At 41.7% G+C, this 21,713-nt stretch overlaps 1 protein-coding gene across 2 annotated transcripts in view; it reads right to left on the bottom strand.

Annotated features, from left to right (window-relative positions):
- TLCD4 (TLC domain containing 4) overlaps positions 1-21,713 on the bottom strand; it is a 128,346-nt gene that overhangs the window by 85,375 nt on the left and 21,258 nt on the right. Inside the window, exon 1 of one of the 2 annotated variants that reach the window (XM_068242590.1) lies at positions 4,268-4,311. The exons of the other annotated variant lie outside the window; for it this stretch is intronic. The gene's annotated coding sequence lies outside the window, so the exon portion shown is untranslated. Of the gene's footprint in view, positions 1-4,267; positions 4,312-21,713 lie in introns of those variants that run through there. 2 annotated transcript variants of the gene reach the window in all.

Here is a 21,713-nt window from a genome sequence, read left to right as displayed (position 1 = left end):
GCAACAATGATATATAAATCAGACTTGCAATATTGCATAGTTATTACAAATAATTACAGATGGTCAGATTTTCCTATCTAAATTTTGCAAAATGAAATTGAGAAGCAAGTGATCCGTTTTTAGACGCGGTCATACGATTACATGCCAGTTCTGACACATGATCACATAAGAATAGATCCGGCCAATCAATTGCATACTTCTCCACGATTTCTCTATTAGCAGAAAAAAAATAATATCCTAAATCCATATTTCATATACAAAAAACTGCTGCAGAATTCAAGGCGTTTTATTTGTAATAAAAACCCAAATTAATGGGAAGGTGACCCAATCTCAACAATCCATACCACTAAAATTGATTGTTGTCAATGCTCAATTAATGTTCACCACAATATTTTAAATTTATTCTGTTTTAATATAAAAAAATCCAGTGCATTAAAAACCCTATAAAAACAACTGACCATGGTTGAGACACAAACAGCCGGCTGTGTTCAGCCATAAGGTCCATACACACGTCTGATTCTTTTAAACGACGGGTCGTTTGGACGTCCCGTCGTTCAGTCGTCAAATCAGGCGTGTGTACAGTCCGCCTGGCGGATCGCTCAAGACCAGTCTTATCAGCCAAACGACGGACTGTACACACGCCTGATTTGACGTCCGGACGTGTGTATGGGCCTATAGAGTATTCCAGCAAGCATTCCACAAACATACAAGTGATCTCAAACCTCACAAACAGTCCTTCCAGGATATGGATATAGCTCACTATAGAGCCAATATCTTTCCAAGTAATGCTATGCAAGTGTCTCAATAACTGTATAGAGCTGCCAAGCAAGTCAGCAAGAAAAATGCCACAGTCACAGGGAGCAAAGCTTCAGTTTAAAGCACACCGGAGCTCAGAACTTACCATGAGGAAATCATCAGCCCCAGGAGGGCGAGAGCCTCAAGGAGGTGACTGTACATGACAAACTTGTGTTTTTCTCCTGCAAAGTCCATTGCTGCAATCCGATGCAGCTGCATATGGCTATCCTTGCTTATTAGCTGGCTTGAGCTGCAAGTTTAGACTGAAGCTTTGCTCCTTGTGACTGTGGCATTTTCTTGCTGACTTGCTTGGCGGCTTCTATACAAATTATTGAGACACTTGCATAGCATTACCTGGAAGGATCTTGGCTCTATAGTGAGCTATATCGATATCGTGGAAGGACTGTTTGTGAGGTTTAGGATCCCATGTATGTTTGTGGAATGCTTGCTGAAATACGCTATGGGTGAACACAGCCGGCTGTGTCTGAATATTACACCTAGTCTCAACGTGGTCAGTTTTATTGAGTTTTTAATGCACTGGATTTTTTGATATTATGAAAAACATAAAGATGAAAGAACCGGGCACTGTCCTGTTAAAGCATTTATTCACAAATTGCAGCCAAATGACATATGATAAATCCTCATTTAAGAGATTTTAAGCAGAAGTCGACCATCTCTGTCAAAAAGAAGAGATGTGGTGGCCAAACGATACAATAAAAATATTCAATTGTACAGCAATAAAAATGGTTGGTTGTACAGAAAAAACTAAAAGTTTGGGTGTGATACATTGCGGTACTCATATTTTTCAACTGTTACATTCAGTGAGAAAAATGATTGTAATTCCATAGTTACATAGTTTGGTTGGAAAAAGGCATCCACTGATCAAGTTCAACCAGAAAAAACAAACAAACAAAAAAAACACCCACCATCCTAAACCCACACATATCCCAAATAATACAGGGGAATTATAGCCGTGGATGCCCTTCAATGCAAGTAAAGCTTCGAATAGCGTTTGCCATAACTCCTTCCAGATGTAAGATATTCCAGATTTTGCCCACTCTCACTGTGAAGGACCACTTTCTAAATAGATGACAAAAACTTTTTCCTCCACCAACACATCAAGTCCACTTGTCTATTGTACAATCCTAGAGACAAAAAGTTCATCTGCCATGCTTTTGTATTTCTCTCTGATGTATTTATACTGTACATGTTAATCATGTCACCTCTCAGTCGCCTTTTTTCCAAGCTAAATAAACCCAGTTTGTTCAACCTTTCTTGGTGAGATATTCCATCCCTCTGATTAATTTAGTTGTCCGTCTTTGTACAGATTCTTAAATTAAATTAAAAAAAAAATGTATGATGTGTGGCCGCCTGCAAATGAGGACCAGTAAATTGAAAGGAAAAATAAATTGCCAGATTAATGCTATCTAGGAAATACTGTTTAGCAGTTACCACACCTAGACCAAGTCTTCCACCACGAATGAGCTGTGAATGATATAAATAAACAGAGAATTGGCAGCATATAGAGCTATTTCACAATCTACGTTCATTGAAGTTCAACAACATCTGCTACTCAGGAGGAGAAACAGGCTGCATTTCCAGTAGATACACAAAACCCCACACTGAGCTGCCTGTCATTTCCCAGGAAATATAGGACTTATTCTCACAGAAACATAGCTCTACTTGTTTTTATTGATTCTTTTTGTACTGGTGTGGCGTATTACCACTCACCTCAATTTGTCTGATGTATAAACAATAAAAAGTTTTGGAGGTTGCCCATAACAACTTCGGGATCGACAGTGTTACAAGTCATTAAAGGGAGTCTGAAGTGAAAAAGAAAAAAACAAAACAAAAAAAACCAGATACTCACCTAAAGAGAGGTAAGCCTCTCTTTCGTGTTGGGCTGGCTTCGGGAGTCTTCGGAAGCACTCAGGCTTCCGAAGACGAGCTGCTCCGTACGGCGCAGGCGCCCTCTCTCGCACGTGAGCAGTACAGTGTCACCGGTCTTTGGGAGCCCGAGTGCTTCTGAAGGCTTCTGAAGTCTCCCACTGTGGGAGATTCAAATGGAGTAGCCTGCGGGGGAATGAGGACACCGTAAGGAGAACGGGAAGGTTCTATAGTACCCAGAGCCTTCCCTCTCTTTAGGCAAGTATCTGTGTTTGTTTGTGTTTTTTTTATTAAAAATTTTAACTTCAGATTTGCTTTAAAATAGAACAATACATAATTCCAGTTCCAAGATTTTTGGGGGTAGGGTAAAATATGTGTTATAAACTCAGGGGTTTATTACCATCATCTGTGTCCCCACTATTAAATTGTCCTTCCGGTTCCTGGAGCCTTTATGCAACTTTGTAGCTTTATAGTGTAAGAGGGCCAAAAAAGGAAATGCTTACCTAAGAAGTGGGAAGCATCTGGATCCTGTAGATCTGAAATCTGATCAGAGATGCTCTTCTCTTCCTGCACAACTGCAGCCATGCTCTGTGACGTACTCCCTGCTGGCAGGAAGTCTGTCAGAGATTCCCGGGGATTACCTTCGGTTTACTCCACACTCCGTTGTTACATTACGTGCATCGCCCATAAACTTCCATTACCCCAAGTAACGTAACACAGGTTTACCATGCTGGTGTAAATTGGTCCTACAGGACACCTAAACTAACCCACATCCATAGTTGCCTTTAAAGGGCCTACGGAGCGGTTCTCAGGCTACGCCCGTTGCCCATTGTTATGTCTTTATGCATAGGTGACTTTCCCACTTTCATTTCCATGTCAAAAGTATGTCTTTTTAATTTCAGATTTTGCACAAAGACCCAACAAATTATGTAATTAGCTTTCTTAGCTGCAGAGGCTGCATTTCACACAAGGTATCAGGGTGGCATTGTGCTTATGAGACGGCAAATGGCCAAGTAACTGAACTTGCCGTTTCTCTGCCAAGAATCTCAACAACACAACAAATAGAATCTGATGTGGCCCATATTGGAGCAGCCGAACCCCCCCCCCCCCCCCCCCCTCAAGAAATCAGGTTCTATACGACACAGGGTGGCCTTTAGGATACAGAAGAAAACCTGGATATTTTGTGGTAATGGACCAGAATCCCTCACCATAAGCGTTCATGTAAACACATTTTCACCTACAGTTCACATGAATTGCTAACCTTTGCCCAGCGGCATTTCATGGTTAGTTTACCGTATAAAATATGTGCATTGTTTCTAGACTATCCCACAGGCACTCAGAAAAAATATGACAGCTCTGTGCTGCAGTCATCAATAGTCTGTACATTTATTGACTTTTACATATGTTCATTCACCAAGCAGAATGAGAAGGCCAAGCGCTACAAGCACATAACCCAGTCATGAAAGGATTGTGTATAGATTGATCCTAAAGATAGCCTGGCACAATAAGGACTCTATCAAGTGATACGTTTCTACACTTTTTCATATAATGTATGCATACGAATTAGTATATCATTTTATTGTACCTTTCACACTATGCCTTGCTTTGCCTTAACCGACTGCAACAGTGGTGATGGGGAACTGGTTCTCTGAATCCTTATCTTATTAACATCTGCTACACCTATGTATGGAGAGGTAGCCAAGACCTAGCACTGTAAAAACAGTGCAGGAGATTTGGGCACAGCCAGCACCACCATAGGCCGTAATAGGAATTACGGCTATAGTGGCGCTCAGTTAATAATTTGGGCGCCGTCAAAAGACAGAGCTCAGATTACTACAAACGCTGTAATTTGTCCGCCAGCAATAGCTGGAAGCTGAATTACATCTTTCCCCCACTATCCTTGGCAGTCTGTAGAGGGAATAGTAATTAACGTTGCCGGGACTTGGTCAGAAGCAGGGTTAGCCGTTTATTGGCTTTACCTTGCGCCCAAATCTACAGGCGGCCAATTCATAGGTGCGTGCCTGGACAGGCTTTAAAGAAAACTGTATAGTAAGCCAGCGAGTGGCCCCACTAGTATAGGTAGCCAGGGAAGGTGCCTCCATTCTCCATTCCCTCTTCTACCCCATCCAATGAACCTAAAGCCACATACACACGCTCAACCAAGGACGCTCAGTACAAACGAGAAGACAAATTTAAGCGATAAAAAGTTACACCTTGACGTGCACATGATAATAATACACACCGCACGACAAAACAAGCAACTCCCTTAACCATTCCAGCCGCCCGGACATGATGCTCACGTCCAGGCGGCTGCTCTGCTGCGGTGCCGTGCTTCAGCGATATCCTTTAGGCCCCATTTCCACTAGCATGCGTTTGAAATGCATACGGAAATCCGTGTCCATTTTAATGCGGATACGCGTTCCGCATACCCGCTTTTATGTGAAAATATGTCACGTGTTTGCTGGGTAAATCCACGTTCGCAACGCGAATTTCCACATTTGTAACGTGGATTTATACGGCCCCATTGACTTCCATTAGCTGCGATTTGCATCCAGATCCCACCCGCATGCAGAAAAATGCAACATACCATCCAGATTTTTTTCTGTACCACATCATGTTCAAAAATTCGCATTGAATGGCAACAGCTCCATTCACTAACATGTTGCATTTTTGATGCGGAAATTCGCATTTGGAATCCGCATGTAATGGAAATAGGCCCTTAAGTGCTTCAGTCATGGGTCTCTGTAATACAGCCTTACCTCAGTAGGGCAATCCCCCATCACTTGTGACACTCTCCAGGGACATGACTCCGCACATTCAGCTGAACTTTCTTGCATGGAATGGTCTATCCAAGCCGCATTACACTACATATACACCTTCAATGTACCCATTTCATAAACTGATATTTCAAACAACTCAGATGGCAGGCAGAGATTACACATGGCGAGTGATAGGGTGTGTGCCGACAGCAAAGGCTAGAGTTTGATCCAAACCTGGGATCTGCTGACCAGTCGTTCAAAGGAGTCCTTTCTGTGAGAGCAGACAGCACTGCGGAGGAAATAATATGCAGCCATGGCAATAGTTTACTAGTTTCGTTTTCAGAAATCCAATACAAACACACTTAAAAATAAAATGTACATCTAGTAATCCGGGACCATTGCTTTTCACTGGAACTTTTTGGAGGGATTATTTCCAAGATATAATACGTTTAGCAAATCATGTAGTTACAGATTAGGGGGAGAAAAAAAATCCCTCAATTAAATTTAGCGATGAGGCGCAGAAAATAAATCAGTATATTGCAAAGTTGATATTCACCATGTCATTTATTCATGTTGTTTGCTCCACAATCGGCCTGCAAAAAATTATCTTTACTACTAGCAGACATGAAACTACTGGCAGACATGAATAAAAACAGACAGCACCAACTGCAATTTTCTATAACCCCACCACCTAACAATGCAATAGGCCAAAAGTTTTTTTGTTTTTTTTGTTTTATAGATATACCAATACATATGCACAGAGGGAGATACTGGTTGCTTGGCAGTTGGAAACAGCTGTTATTTCCCACAATGCAACTAGGCTCACAGACAGGAAACTGTCAGGACCTAGGTCATCAAACTGTGGGAGGGGTTTTACCACAATATCTGACATACAGGACCCCCTGATGAGCTATTTGAGAAAAGGTTAAGATTTTTCACGGGAAAAGAGGTATCAGCTACTGATTCGGATGAAGTTCAATACTTGGTTACAGTTCTTCGTTAAGACCACACTATCAGGGATTCCAAAAAAGGGACAAATATGCAAATTGAGCTCATGCAAGAGAAAGGAGATGAGCAAATCACAGTCTCTAGAATAGTGATGGCTAACCTTGGCACTCCGGCTGTGGTGGACTACAAGTCCCATGAGGCATTGCAATACTCTGACAGCTGTAAGCATAACTCGGGCAGGCAGAGGCATGATGGGATTTGTAGTTTTGTCACAGCTGGAGTGCCAAGGTTAGCCATCATTGCTCTAGAAGCTTATCCAAACAAAGAACAGCTGTGTTAATTATTCAGTCTAGTGGCCCTCTTGGATGAAGCCAATTAGTATAGTAGAAGAATGTTTGGCCTATCACAATCAGCACCATGGAATATGTTGATGTTTTATAAATTATTATTTATTATCACAACACTCCATGCAGTTCCAGTTGTTTTAATAATGGGAAAACAAAAGATAACCCTCCACATGTTCCTTTTATTTCCAGCAGACATGTATCAAGTGCCCAATGGATACAAGAGGCTGCACAAAATGAGTAGTCATGCTGCCGCCCACACATTTCCTGCCGTTTGTTAATTACAGCATTTGTCAACATTATGTAAATATGGGAATGTTTCCTGCAAATGGTCCACACATGGCAATGGACGGAGGCAATTCCAGGAATGTTCCTGGATTCCCCCCAATGGATAAAAATAGGTCGCCTACGGAACCAAGAAGTACTGCAGTTAAATAAAAATCATTAGTTATTGTATAAGAGTCAAACTATGCCTCCAGCTTACAGGTCACACAAATGATGCTATAGACCAAACCCTGTATAGACACAGATGCGATTAAGCTGAAGCGGATTAGCGCCAGACAGTAACTATGTAAAGCAGAAAAAGATTATGGCCGATTTCTTAGGCAATCTGCTTTAGTTTTTGGTTTTTCTTTTGCACCAACCTTAATAAATGAATCACAATGTGCTTATTAAATGGAAAAATAGGTTGTTTTATCCAAGGCTGTAAAGTCAAAGTAATTTTGGGTACCTGGAGTCGGAGGTTTCAATAAACTGAATAATTGGAGGAATTTTGTACCAACTCCACAGCCCTAGGAAGAATTAGATTAAGGAGTCCGAGCAATTTGGGGTAACTGAATGGAGTTGGCGTCGGAGTGCAGTTGGTGGTTTCATAAACTGAGGACTTGGTGTCGGAGTTGGATGATTTTTGTACCAACTCCACAGCCCTGGTTTTATCAAGAAAGGTATAACAAAAGTGAATCAGTTGCACGAGGCAGCCAATCAGATGTTACACGAAACAAGGATTCTGACTGGTTGCTTCAGTCACCTGTTTCACTTTTGCTCCAGATTTCATTGTATGTATCTTGGTAAAACTGCCAAGATGACTGTATATGTGGTGAAGCTCCCATGATGCAGTGCATATGTATGATGACCTGACAGAGGTGTGATGTGGTGATACCTCTGTCTACACAGAATCAGAATATTTTATTTCGCCAAGCACGACTGGGCTGTGCCCGGAATTGGTTTTGGCAAGTACAGGGCAAGTGTGAAGAAAAGGAACAGGACATACAATACAACTACATGCAAGCATCAGCAATACAAAGATACAGTTCCAGCAATTGGTCGCCTTTGAGCACATTTACATAGCAATATGCTTCCATGCGATCAGGTTTAGAGTTCAAGAGTTCAGGTAGTTGACGGCTGAGGGGAAGAAGCTGTTCCTGTGCCTTGTGGTCCTGGTGTAGATGGAACGGAATCTCCGGCCTAAAGGGAGTCTGCTGAAGAAGCGAAAGCCTGGGTGGGACGGGTCATTAGCTATTTTTTTAGCTCTGGAGCGCAGCCTTGAGTTGAAGATTTGATCAAGAGAGGGGAGTGGTTTCCCGTACAAGCTCAGTATTGTGGATCTAAGTCCTGACATGAGGCACAGTACAGCCCTGAAACAGCAGTCGGCAGACCGTGCACAGCACCACATTTTGCACTTTGCTTTACAAAACAGCACTGAATCTGATGGTAAGATTGTTGCTTTTACAACATATGAAATGTATGATGACAAGTTTAGTATAGATTTAAAGTGGTATTAAACTGCAAAAATCAAAATTTTGAAAATCACTGTAATGCGTTTACTAAACTTACATCTTTATGACCCTAACTGTGCTGCCTTATGTACTGCTCTTATTTATAAGTATAAAAGTAGCATAATTTATGTACTATTCTAGGTCCCCTGGCTCTTAATCTTGCCATTGCCAGCAACAGAGGAAGGGGCTAGCAGTTGCTGGTGAGAGTTAGCTGATAGGATGAGCTGTGCCTGTGCGGGGATCTCAGAAAAAAAGTGTCTGTAAACTCTGGGAGGAGGGCATGCAAATGTACACAAAAGATATAGGGGAGCAAAACAGAGTAAGGGAGAAAATGACATCAGGATTGGCTTCAATCAGTGGCACTAAAGATGGGACATGCCAAGAATAGTTTTCCCTTTTTTCACTTTATAAATGATCAAAACCAAACTGTGGACAGTACAAAATATCTTGTGCAAGTTAAACTACAGTAGTATTATCTTCTGATGTATGTGTTTTCTTTTTTTACTTAACTATGGCTTATAATTTTGCTTTAAAGTATACAGAAAAAAAATGTGTGCGAAATTAAATTCATACTACCTTTATATGCCATCTAATGGCTGACTGCAGAGTTAAACCCCACACAAAAAAAAATGGGTTTCCTTGTGCTTTGATCAGATATCTCATTAGTGATCTAGAAACACTCTTCACCCACATCACAAAGGCAATCCTCTGATTTGGGCATTAGTGGACTGTTGAATTTGTGTGTAAGTTGAGTCCTGCTTTAAACATGGTGAAATGTGTATAAATTATTTATTTTTGGACAACTCTGGATTTGGACATGTAGTATAAACTATGCTTTTTGGTGGTTTTTAATGTGCTCTGAAAGTGTTTTGAACTACTTACAAAAATATGTAATAAAAAAATTAGTATTGTATATTTTGTATAAAAAGACAACTTTGTTTGAAACTCTAAAATGTAGTATAAGAGACAGCCTGAAAAATATATCCAAGCCACAGTGAATCTATTAGTTCTATAGTAAATGGATGTTGGTAAGATTGTTTAAAAATTGTACAGTCAGACTGCGATGTGTGTGGCTACTTTAACCACTTCGCATCCAGACCTTGTTTTCCTCTTATGGACCTGTTTTGACACTTTAGCTATGTCCCTGTTTAATCAGCAATAACTTTATCCCTACTCACTACACCTAAATGAGCTATATATCTTTTTTCAAGACAAACTAGGCTTTCAATAGGGGGTATTTATTCCAAAGAAATGTTTGTCTAGGCATTTGCATGGGGAACAGAGAAAAAAAATGCATTATTTCTCAGTCTTTACCAATTCCAGTTTAAAAATATAAAACGCCATTGTGATTAAAAAAAAAATGTCGCCAGTTTTATGTCCCCCTAGTGTCAGATGTGTTCTGAGTAGCAGCCCCCCCCCCCCCCCCCGGGTATAGCCAGATACGTCCCCAATATCAGTCCCCCAGTACAGTCAAATGTGGACAGTAGCACCCCCAGGATATACAACCCTCATTAGTGTCAGATGTGTCCCCAGGATAAAATGGTCCCCATTATAATCAGATGTGCCCCCAAGATTAGTGCTCCCCCATTATAGCCAGATGTGCCCCAGTATTAGGTTGCCCCCCCCCCAGGTTAACCAGATGTGTCCCCATCATCAGATCCCCCCCAACCGATGCCTGGCAGTTGTTTTAACCCCCCCTTTAAATAACCCCGGTAATAATGGCCAGATAACAGCCCCCATGCACAGGCCTCCCTGTGACACAAAACTTAACATTTGGCCACTCTGATTACTAAGCCATTAGATGGTATATTTAAAACCGTGCTTGGCGTGAGACTTTAAACACTTTCATACATATTTTATAAACCGGAATAAGATACTGATCTAATATATTATTTAAACCTTTTGAGCTACACTGATTGAAAGGAACCTTCTATTTATTTTTGCACAGAATCTGCATATATTGTCTAAGTACTTCTAAGAGGGTTTGTGCTATAGTGCTGATGTATTGCAGTCCAGGCTTCACAGCAGAAGACACCGGTAGATCAGATATCTAGGCAAGAAATGGTTAAGAGCCACATGCTTCCTGTTTGGCAGGTGCTGAATGGAATGTAGCAGCCACTCTATATGCAATGTGACTTTCTTCCCAACATTAATGGGCTATATAGGGAGACACGCTGGCTAGACTGAATAGCTTCTTTTACTCAGCTTGCAAGGATTCACGCCAAACTAGGCCCGTGTTGCTATGACAATGAAGAAGATAAAGAGTTTCCTTAAAGCCTGTCTAGTCCCCAAAAAAAGACAAAGAAGGCAAATTCTCAATGCAATCATGTTGATTAGTATAAATTATAAGTATTATATTCGAAACAGAATTTCAGATCAAAAAAACAAAACACAAAAAGAAAACACTCAGCATCTGTACTCTACTTATATTTTATTGTGCACCTATCAGTATCTATACAGGCTTAAAGAGGAACGCTAACCAAGAATTGAACTTCATTCCAATCAGTAGCTGATACCCCCTTTCCCACGAGAAATCTTTACTTTTTCTCGAATAGATCATCAGGGGGGTCTGTGTGGCTGATATTGTGGTGAAACCCCTCCCACAGTGTGATGTCATGACCAAGCCTCTTTTTCCAACTGCAATGTCACCACCACTGATATATTTCGAAATGTAAGTCAAGGAGAGGAAAGACTTTGCAATGGAAAAACCCTGACTAAATAATCTATAAATTACTATTGTAAAAAATAAGCAATTTTATTCATTGGGTTATTTTCACTACAGTTTCTCTTTAAAGGGAACCTGAAGTGAGAGGTATAGGGAAGCTGCCATATGCATTTCCTTTTGAACAATACCAAGTGCCTGGCAGTCCTGCATCATTTGCAATTCACTTTTTCTCCTGAGTTTTTCTCCTTGGAGATAATTTTTCATCTTCTAGAGTATTTCAAATAACTTTTCACGATTTTGCAATTGATAAAGTACTTGGGAAAAAAAACTATAAAAATTATTTTGAGCATTTCTTCTTGCTGGTGGTTTTAAAGGCATATTATTGACAAGTTTGAAAAAAGCACCTAGGAGAAAACAAAGGAGAAAAAGTTAATTGCATATGACCCATGGACCAATGGACCCATATGCAATTCACTTTTTCTTCTGAGTTTTCTCCAAAGAGAAACACACAGACAAAGTTATAGACAAGTGGCTTTTTTTCTGGAGGGCAGTTGGGCTCCAGGACTCCCCTATAGATTAGCCAAGTGCCAGGTATCTGCTCATAGCAATTTACCAATGCTTGACAAAAGGAAGACCACATAAGGTAATTATCTGCCAAGGGTTTAGGTGTAGTTTTGTAAGGGTCAGTGTTAGGGGACAAGGTATAGGGGAGGTCAGAGTTTTTGAAGAACCTAGAATATGACATATTTTCAGTTGTTTCACACTTTTTGGTTATGTACTATACTTCCACGTGTTCATTCATAGTTTGGATGCCTTCCGTGTGAATCTACAATGTTCATAGTCATGAAAATAAAGAAAACTCTTTGAATGAGGAGGTGGGTCCAAATTTCTGGTCTGTACTGTATATATATAGCACCAACATCTTCCGCAGCGCTGTCCAGAGTATATTGTCTTGTCATAACTGTCCCTCAGAGGGGCTCACAATCTAATGCCAACCATAGTCATATGTATGTATGAAGTAGTGTATGTATCCTTGCTTTAGGCATAGGTGTGTATGTACCTCACAAAAGAGTGCAGTAATTAGCTCAGGCAGATTCAGTTTTAATGAAGTATAAGGAGGACCCTCAGATTATATGCACTCCATTGCATATTAAAGCATCGCCCAGTGGATGCCCAACACATGCATGTGTTCCTGAGTATAACAAACATTTTTATCATTTTTTTTTTCTTTCCAATATCCAAGATAAAAAAATCTGCCATATAGCTGTAGGATTACACATTAACCCCGCAGTTTAACTCAAAACTTAAATTCAGACGTAATCCTCTGTGATCTTGTGATGAACATGATACTATCATGGGGATAAGTGCTGTAACGCCACAAGTGGAAATGCATTGTCTGTATTCTCTTATGCCAAAACGACACCTGCTGTGATATTGTGATCCAGTCCAGAATCAGATTCAGGATACTGCGCTGGTCCTACAAATCTGTCCACAAAACCTGCCCAACCTACATTTCCGATCTTACTGAGAGGTACACACTTAGCTGCTTATTCCGCTCCTCCAATGAACTTTGCCTGACCACCTACCGCATCACCCAGTCCCATGCACCACTCTAGGACTTCTCAAGAGCTGCTCCAACACTTTGGAACTCCCTACCTCTAACCCCATTAGGGCTGCGCCCTCCTTCGACATCTTCAAAAAGGCCCTCAAAATGCACATTTTTATTCGGGGCTTACCCCCCCTCACTAGTGCTCTAAACCCGCAGCTGAACTGTGGTCCCCTACCTTTCATGTCCATACCTCTCCCTCTAGATTGGAAGCCTTCGACAGAGTACTTCTTCTTGTGTCTCTTACCTGTTCACGCACCTCCATTACTGTACACCCATCCTATGGATCTGAGCTCTTGAGTGAACTCGACTAGCCTAATCTCCATGCTCCCGTCCAGTGATTGACTAAGCATTAGCTTGTGCTCATACTGTGCTGTGTGATCTGGTTTGCATGAGTTTCCTGTATTGTCTTATTGCTGTATGTCACCCCTAAATATTGTTTGTAACCCTAACTAATGTCCAGCGCTGTGTAAAATGTTGGTGCTTTATAAATACAATAAATAAGTAAACAAGGTACACTAGTACGGTTACAGCCTAGTAGGAAGACACTATCCATTCTTATAGGCTTTAAAGGATACCCCAACTGAAATGTGACATAATGAGATAGACATGTGTATGTACAGTGCCTAGCACACAGATAACTATGCTGTGTTCCTTTTTTTATTTTTCTGCCTGAAAGAGGTAAATATTAGGTATTCAAGTGGCTGACTCAGTCCTGACTCAGACAGGAAGTGACTACAGTGTGACCCTCACTGATAAGAAATTCCAACTATAAAACACTTTCCTAGCAGAAAATGGCTTCTGAGAGCAAGAAAGAGATACAAAAGGGGAATTTCTTATCAGTGAGGGTCACACTATAGTCACTTTCTGTCTGAGTCAGGACTGAGTCAGCCACTTACATACCTGATATTTAACTCTTTCAGACAGAGAAATAAAAAAGGAACACAGCATAGTTATCTGTGTGCTAGGCACTGTACATACACATGTCTATCTCATTATGTCACATTTCAGTTGGGGTATCCTTTAAAGAGGAACTCCAGTGAAAATAATGTAGTAAAAAAAGTGCTTCATTTTTTACCATAATTATGTATAAATGATTTAGTCAGTGTTTGCTCATTGTAAAATCTTTCCTCTCCCAGATTCACATTCTGACATGTATTACATGGTGACATTTTTACTGTGGGCAGGTTATGTAGCTGCTTCTAGCTGTTTTGGCTGTTAGAGACAGCTGTAAACAGCTAATTCCTGTCTGTGAACATTGTTACATTGTGGCAGTTTGCCCAGAGTACCGCGGTACCCAGAGCTTCTTGTGGGAGGGGTTTCAGCACAAAATCAGTCATACAGCGCCCCCTGATGGTCTGTTTGTGAAAATCATTATATTTCTCATGTAAAAGGGGGTATCAGCTACTGATTGGGATAAAGTTCAATTCTAGGTTGGAGTTTCTCTTTAACTACGCCCATCTGCACCTGCTTTTAGATCCATATTGAAAAAAATGGTATTGGACTCAACTTGCTCCCATTCCGACCCGCTTTAAATGCCAAGTGTAAATGGATCCTATGCTACCTGGGGCTTCTCCCAGCTCCCTGTAGTCCTCCTGTTCTTTGATCACACTCTTTTGGCCAAGAGCGTTCGGAAAAGTTGCAATTGCTAATGCCGTGTGTGTGCAGTAGCCCACGATTGGTCCAGTAAGACAGCTTTCCGATGGGTACAGCGGCTGAATGGAACAGAGCACAACAACAGCAAGGGACCAGGAGGGCATAAGGAGGCTGGAAGAAGCCAGAGGTAACTGGGGGCACATTTTTATCTTTAGGTTCCCTTGTAACATAGGATCCATTTACACATCCCCCCCCCCCCCCCCCCCCGAATCGAACCGTTATACTTGCTTAGTGGGATTGGGGCCTCAGATAGGTTAGAACTGTGTGTACTTTAGTTACAAGTTACAGCAAAGTATTTGCATGGCTCCAGATTCCAATCACAAATATATTGATTGTTTTTGTATAATCACAAATTTATTGATCATTTCGTTGATCGATTAATTTGTAATACTGTTTCATGACTACCTAAAGTTCAAGGAAATGCTCATGTGATTGCCAGAGGCTTTCTTGCTCATCCCTAGAAACGAGAAGCTTTTGATTTATTCCTAAACATTATATTTACAGGGATTGGACACATACTAGGTTGGTATAATCGTTTGATTCCAACTCACTGCCGTGAAAGGATTTGGTGAGTATCTATGCCTTGCACACACATTTCATAATGATTGGCCAACACCTACCATTTTAGACCGCCTTTCCCTGTACAGCACAAAGTTCAATTATCTGCCCATCTCTGTGTTCTCTATGGAAAAGTGAGATGGGATGTGTGGGAGTGAGGAAGTATAGAACAGTAGCGATCAGGCATAATTTTCCTGCATGTGCCATCGCTAATAAGTTATCAGTGGTCATCTGTACTCACCTGAGTAATCATTTCAAGCAAACTAACGCTAGGCTCACACTAGCAGCAAGGTGCAATGGGAAAACCATAGGTAACAAACAAAACACTGGGCAGCAAGGTGACGTAGTGCTTAGCCCTCTTGCCTTGCAGTACTGGGTCCCCAACTTGAATCCTAGCCAGGGCGCTATCTGCTATCGAGTTTGTATGTTCCCCCAGTGTCTGCAAGAGTTTCCACTGGACACTCTAGTTTCCTCCCACATTCCAAAAAACATACAAACAAGTTAATTGGCTTACCCCTAAAATTGGCCCTAGGCTACAATGGGCATATGACTGTCATAGGGATTAGATTGTGAGCTTCTCTGAGGTAGATAGTGACAGGAATATATACTCCATAAAGCGCTGCAGAAGAGGTCAGCACTATATAAATACTAATAATAAAACCATTAATTGATGCCACAGCACGTACGACTTAAGGTGGCCCCTAACTGTCCAATTTATAGCAAAAAATCGTTAGATTGATTAGAAATTCTAATCGGATTGGTTGTAAATAATCTTCATTGATGGGCACAATCAATTATGAACGATTATAAAAATAATCGTCCGACTGGATTTGGGTCAAACCAAAATTTGGATTTTCTTGTTGGTTGTGATAGATAGGAAGGAAAGACTGGTTCGCTGATGGTGTAGTGAACGATTTTTCTTCTGATCAGAATTATCTGATCGCTCAAATGATTTTTCACTAGAAATTGGATCGTTAGTGGCCACCTTTAGTATTTTTTTTTTTTATGGCAATTTCTCTGATTCAATACCTATCAAGGCTCAAGCACAAACATTGGTGTGAATGTCGTCACAAGCATTGGTGTGAACGTGTCTTTATATTAACTGGCATCACCCATTGTTGTCCTGGCGACAACCGCCATTTCTTTATGCTGGTGTGAACCTTTCCCATTCCCAGTTTGTATGGGGCTTTACATTCCCGGAACAGATGTTTGCCCTTAAAGAGAACCTAAACTGAGAAGGATATGGATTTTTCCTTTTAAAATAAAACCAGTTGCCTGACTCTCTTGCTGATCCTGTGTCTCTAATACTTTCAGCCACAGCCCCTGAAGAAGCATGCAGAATCAGGTGTTCTGACTGAAGTCAGACTGGATTAGCTGCATGCTTGTTTCAGGTGTGATTCAGCCACTACAGCAGCCAAAGAGATCAGCAGGACTGCCAGGCAACTGGTATTGTTTAAAAGGAAACATCCCTATCCTTCTCAGTTTAGGCTCCCTGTAAGACTGATTTCCACTATGGTGAATTTGCGTGCATTACCCGCATGTGAATTCGCATACGCAATGTATTTCAATGGGCCTGTTTCCATCACAGGCGAAATTCGCTCCCCCCAGGCGAAAAAAAACGACAGCCTCTGTAGCAATTTTTTATGCCATTTACGCATTTTCGCTGGGTTTTTCATGTGTTTTGTCTGCAAGTTTCACCTGCAAATGTCTATATTGATAAATAGCAAAAAATATTTTTTAAAAATCGGTTACGCATGCGAATTCTGCCCATTCGAATGAGCATTTGAATTTGCAGTTTCTTCTGTGCGGATTTGCCTAGGTATAGTGGAAATGGGCCCTTACAGTTCACTATGTTGTCTTTCCACAGCTTGGTGCGGTTCATGCCAGCAAGCCTGACTCACTAAACCCAAGATCCAGGAAAAATTGTCCTACAAATTGTAGGCTACAATGTTGATACATGATCACGCATTGCAGCTGTGCAATGACGCAGGTGATGGCTGCTTTCATATTTGTTATCCTAGTGATAGTTTACTGTTCTTCACTGTTTATTTACTTCAATGATCATCTCCACTCTTGTAATATTTATTACTCTGACAGTTATAAGCCATTCTTCTAATTTATGAGCAGGATTAAGCTACGGTGCTTTTACATTTCCTGGGGAAAAAATCATAATCCTCAATCTGCTAAGTTAGCCGCATGGTCATGCTTCCACCTTCTCATTTTCCCTCCTCCCATTTCTGTATGACAGAATGAGGTGCTTGACTCTCTCTCCTGACATCCATCTATTTTAGAGGTGCCCATCCATTTGGTTGCTGAATGATGCTGGCCTTTCCAGTTATTTGGTCAATTTCATTGTCTCGTTTTGTTCCAGATGATACATGTAGCGCCCAGGATCTGCTACACTCCGTGCTTTCGTGTCACATCGCAGGGGTCAAAACACGACAATACGCAACGATGCCAGGAAGTGCCGCGGAAGATTGCCAAATGTTTTTCTGTTTTTGTATTTTTCCAGGACCAAATTTTTATTGAGTGATAATTTTGTTTAGTAATTACCCTATTTTCTATGCATTTTAAAGGGAAAATAAGGGGGAAAATAGAAAACACACTATTTCTCCATTTACATCCATTATAGCTTTACAATAAACAGTACTAACTATAAGTTAAACTCATACATTTTATTTATTTATCCATCCTGGTCATTACAACATTTAGATCAGTGGTTCCCAACCTTTTCCAGCCCGGGGAAAACTTTGACCACATTTTTCTCCGGGGAACGGGGGGGGGGGGGGTATAGTGCACAGTATGGGTAGGTAGTGCCCCAGTATAGCCAGTAAAGTGCCCAGTATAGCCAGTAAAGTGCCCAGTATAGCTAGTATAGTTGCCCCCAGTATAGCTAGTATAGTTGCCCCCAGTATAGCTAGTTTAGTTGCCCCCAGTGTAGGTAGTTTAGTTGCCCCCAATATAGCTAGTTTAGTTGCCCCCAGTATAGCTAGTTTAGTTGCCCCCAGTATAGCTAGTTTAGTTGCCCCCAGTGTAGGTAGTTTAGTTGCCCCCAGTATAGGTAGTTTAGTTACCCCCAGTATAGCTAGTTTAGTTGCCCCCAGTATAGCTAGTTTAATTGCCCCCAGAAGAGCTAGTACAGTTCCCCCCAGTATAGATGCCCAAGAGGAGGGAAGCAGCGCTAGAAGGAGGAGCAGTGGAGGCAGCGGTGGGGAGGGGGGGAAATATCCCCCCCCCCCCTCCCTCACCTGGGACCCCTCCTTCTGCCTCTCTCCCCCTCCATTTAGCGGTGGCAAGTGCGGGCTCGGCGGCGAGGAGACATGCGCAGAATTACTCACCACGCCACGTTCCAAGCGCCGGCAGCGTCATGTCGTCACAGATCTCCGCCTTCAATGCCGCCCACTGTGCTTCCGCTAATCAGGAAGCACAGTGGGCGGCATTGAAGGCGGAGATCTGACGACATGACGCTGCCGGCGCTTGGAACGCGGAAGTGGTGAGTAATTCTCCGCATGCCTCCCCGCCGCCGAGCCCGCACTTGCCACCGCTAAATGGAGGGGGAGAGAGGCAGAAGGAGGGGTCCCAGGTGAGGGAGGGGGGGATATTTACTCCCTCCCCACCGCTGCCTCCACTGCCCCTCCTTCTAGCGCTGCTTCCCCCCTCCTGCGCCCTACAGTAGGAACAGGTCTGGCGAGAGACCAGACCTGTACGGCACACCAGGAAACATCCCGCGGCACACTAGTGTGCCGCGGCACAGCGGTTGAAAAACGCTGATTTAGATTATGTTCCTAGTACAATGTATGGTGACAATATTGTATTTGGAAATAAAGGAGTCTTTTTTCTGATTTTTGGTGTTCTCATTGTACACTATCGATGAGTACCTTATTTGCAAAAATAATAGTAATATACCCTCATGGCATACATATTTAAAAAGCCAAGTTCCTAAGGTAACGATATATGTTTTTTCTTTTATATTCTGTCACTGTTTTCATTTTACAAGTCTTCTATTTTGGTACAGAATATCCAAAAATGTAATTTCTTTTGGTTCAGTTTGTGACTAAAAAGAAAACATGGGCCTCAACCTTAAAACTCTCTAAACTCTATTCTACTACTACTACTACTTATCATGGTTAAAATGTTACTGTCATGATCGCTGCTGCAGCAGGTATTGCTGGAAGTAGTAGTGCTGCAGCTCAGGCAGTTCTGATCTCTTTCCATGCAAGCTGCATAGCTTTGTCTGCCTTTCCCTGCTGTCAGCTTGTGACTGATTATCATTCACCTGTGTGGGAATCTGCATGTCTGCTCCCATTGGATGACCTCAGTATAAAGATCTGCTTCCTGCAGGACTCCTCGGGTTTTCATAGCTTCAGTTTAAGCCTGTCTTGCTGTTGCTTCAGCCCTCGATCGTGGTTCTTGTTCTAAAGATACTTTGCTGGTCTTTGCATCATATATTGGTTCATTGCCAATATATATGCATACCAGCACGTTTATTATTTTCCTTGTATTCGTGTTACGTGGATACATCAGTGTCGCTGATGTATATGTACACGAACTGTTTATATCCTGTGTGCAGTTAGTCAGCTTTCCAGCACGTTTTGGTAGGTTGCGCGTATCGTGATCACCCGTGCTGAGTTAGTTACCCTGCTCCTGGTTCTGTTTGTGGATTGCGTTCATCTCTGCGAAGAGATAACGAATCCTTCTGAATCCTGTTCTGTTACTGTTTGTGGATTGCGTTCATCTCTGCGAAGAGATAACGCATCCTTCTGAATCCTGTTCTGTTACCATTTGTGGATTGCGTTCATCTCTGCGAAGAGATAGCGAATCCTTCTGAGTCCTGTTCCCTGTATTGCTCCAGTCTAAGTCAGTGTTCCTGCTTATGTCATATATCGGTTCATTGCCGATATATACATATGTTAGTCAGACGTTACAAATAGTTTCATTGATAGCTGTAATTGTAATACGCTAGGAAAACATACTTATTGTATTTTTGTCTGTGTTACGTTCATCTATCTTGATCCTGCTATTTCCTGACTATCCTGTCCTGTCTTTGTGAGGCACGCCATCGCTGCAAACGCATTGGCTGCCTCATTCCAGTCTGTCTTGTTGTGGACGCTTGCTGTCACTAAGTAGCAGCTAGCTAGCAAGCGTTCATTCTGTCTACCTGTCATGATCTCCTCAGTTCTGGTTTATGCGCTCAGCGCTACTTTGCGCTGAGACGTTATAACGAAAGCATTGTTTGTGGCTGTCGGATCTGCACCGGCTCTGTGCGCCACAATCTCCTTTTGGAGTCAGTCCTCCCCTCCACTATACTAGGGATAGCCTGTTTCCTTGTGCTGGTGTGTGTACCTCCTCCACGTCAGCTCATGCGTTGCATGCTGACTGTGGAGGATACACCACCAAGCCTTACAGTTACCACATATGTCTCCTGTAGTTTTGCTAAAACTTTCCCAAGTTTGATCATCATTTTAATTAAAAATGACATTTTTATGTTTTGATTGTGTTTGTCCCTACCTATTTTTTATGTGACGTGGATCCAAGCTTTAAGATACACCAAAATGTATTCTACAATTTGTCACTGTTAAAATGATACTACATGTGCCTCATTTAGTAACAAACTAGTGGTGCAATCTCCACAACTACACTGGACACACACACATTGTTTGAATTGTGTTTATTAAATGTCTTGCCAAAATCTACATGTCGATCGATCATCGATTTGCAGCTGTGCAGCCCCATACACAAGCTGCATTACTGTGTTGCAAACCTTCATGGAGTCACACCAGACAGGATAGCCTTTCTTTTCAATGAGCATCAATGATCATTGGGAGCTCATGCGTTGGGTAACATTTTGCCATTTGGCATCCTCAGATCCACCATACAGTATCTGATAATGACCAATTCCTGTGGACAACAGTGGTTACAGCTGCTTTTCAGCACTTATTAGACATGCACATCAAGGGCTGAATGACTGCGGATTTTGCAAGATCTCAGCAGATAACCATTAGCTGGGTATGAGCAGCTGAGGGTTCCTCAAATGTAGCCTTGCTGGCCACTGATCACGGAATAGGTCCACTGTAACCAGAAATGGTACTAAGTGATTGTATGGTACTAAATACAAAAACTTTTACGCGAACTGATAGATAACCAAATGGAGACCAAATTCTTGTCCTAAACATTGGAAAGAGAATTAGGTCAAGTTTTTTCCCCACCAGCAGTCGCAAAAAGCTAGTGAACATCAAATGACATCTTCTGAATGAATCACCCACTGGGAAGTATACCAGGGGCTAAACCGGAGATGGCATCACTCCATGAAGATAATCTAAAATATCATCTGCTAACACAGACCTACACTAAAGTAAAGCCATCTGCCTGAATATTTCATATATCCACCCTTGTGCCACCAAAACAGTTTAGACACACTGAAGCAAGGGATCCACAAGATTAACAGTGTCCTCTAGTAATCTAGGTACAAGCATTCGTCTTAAAGAGTAACTGTTAGCCCCCAAAATAAAATTTAAATCTCTATTGCAATGTTTTATTTAGTATTTAAAGAGAATCTGTATTGTTAAAATCACACAAAAGTAAACATACCAGTGCGTTAGGGGACATCTCCTATTACCCTCTGTCACAATTTCGCCGCTCCCCGCCGCATTAAAAGTGGTTAAAAACAGTTTTAAAAAGTTTGTTTATAAACAAACAAAATGGCCACCAAAACAGGAAGTA

Source organism: Hyperolius riggenbachi, chromosome 6 (assembly GCF_040937935.1).
Source record: "Hyperolius riggenbachi isolate aHypRig1 chromosome 6, aHypRig1.pri, whole genome shotgun sequence".
In the NCBI taxonomy this organism is placed as follows: Eukaryota; Metazoa; Chordata; class Amphibia; order Anura; family Hyperoliidae; genus Hyperolius; species Hyperolius riggenbachi.
The sequence above is the reverse complement of the archived record's forward strand: the minus strand, read 5'-3'. Positions and strand labels throughout refer to the sequence as shown.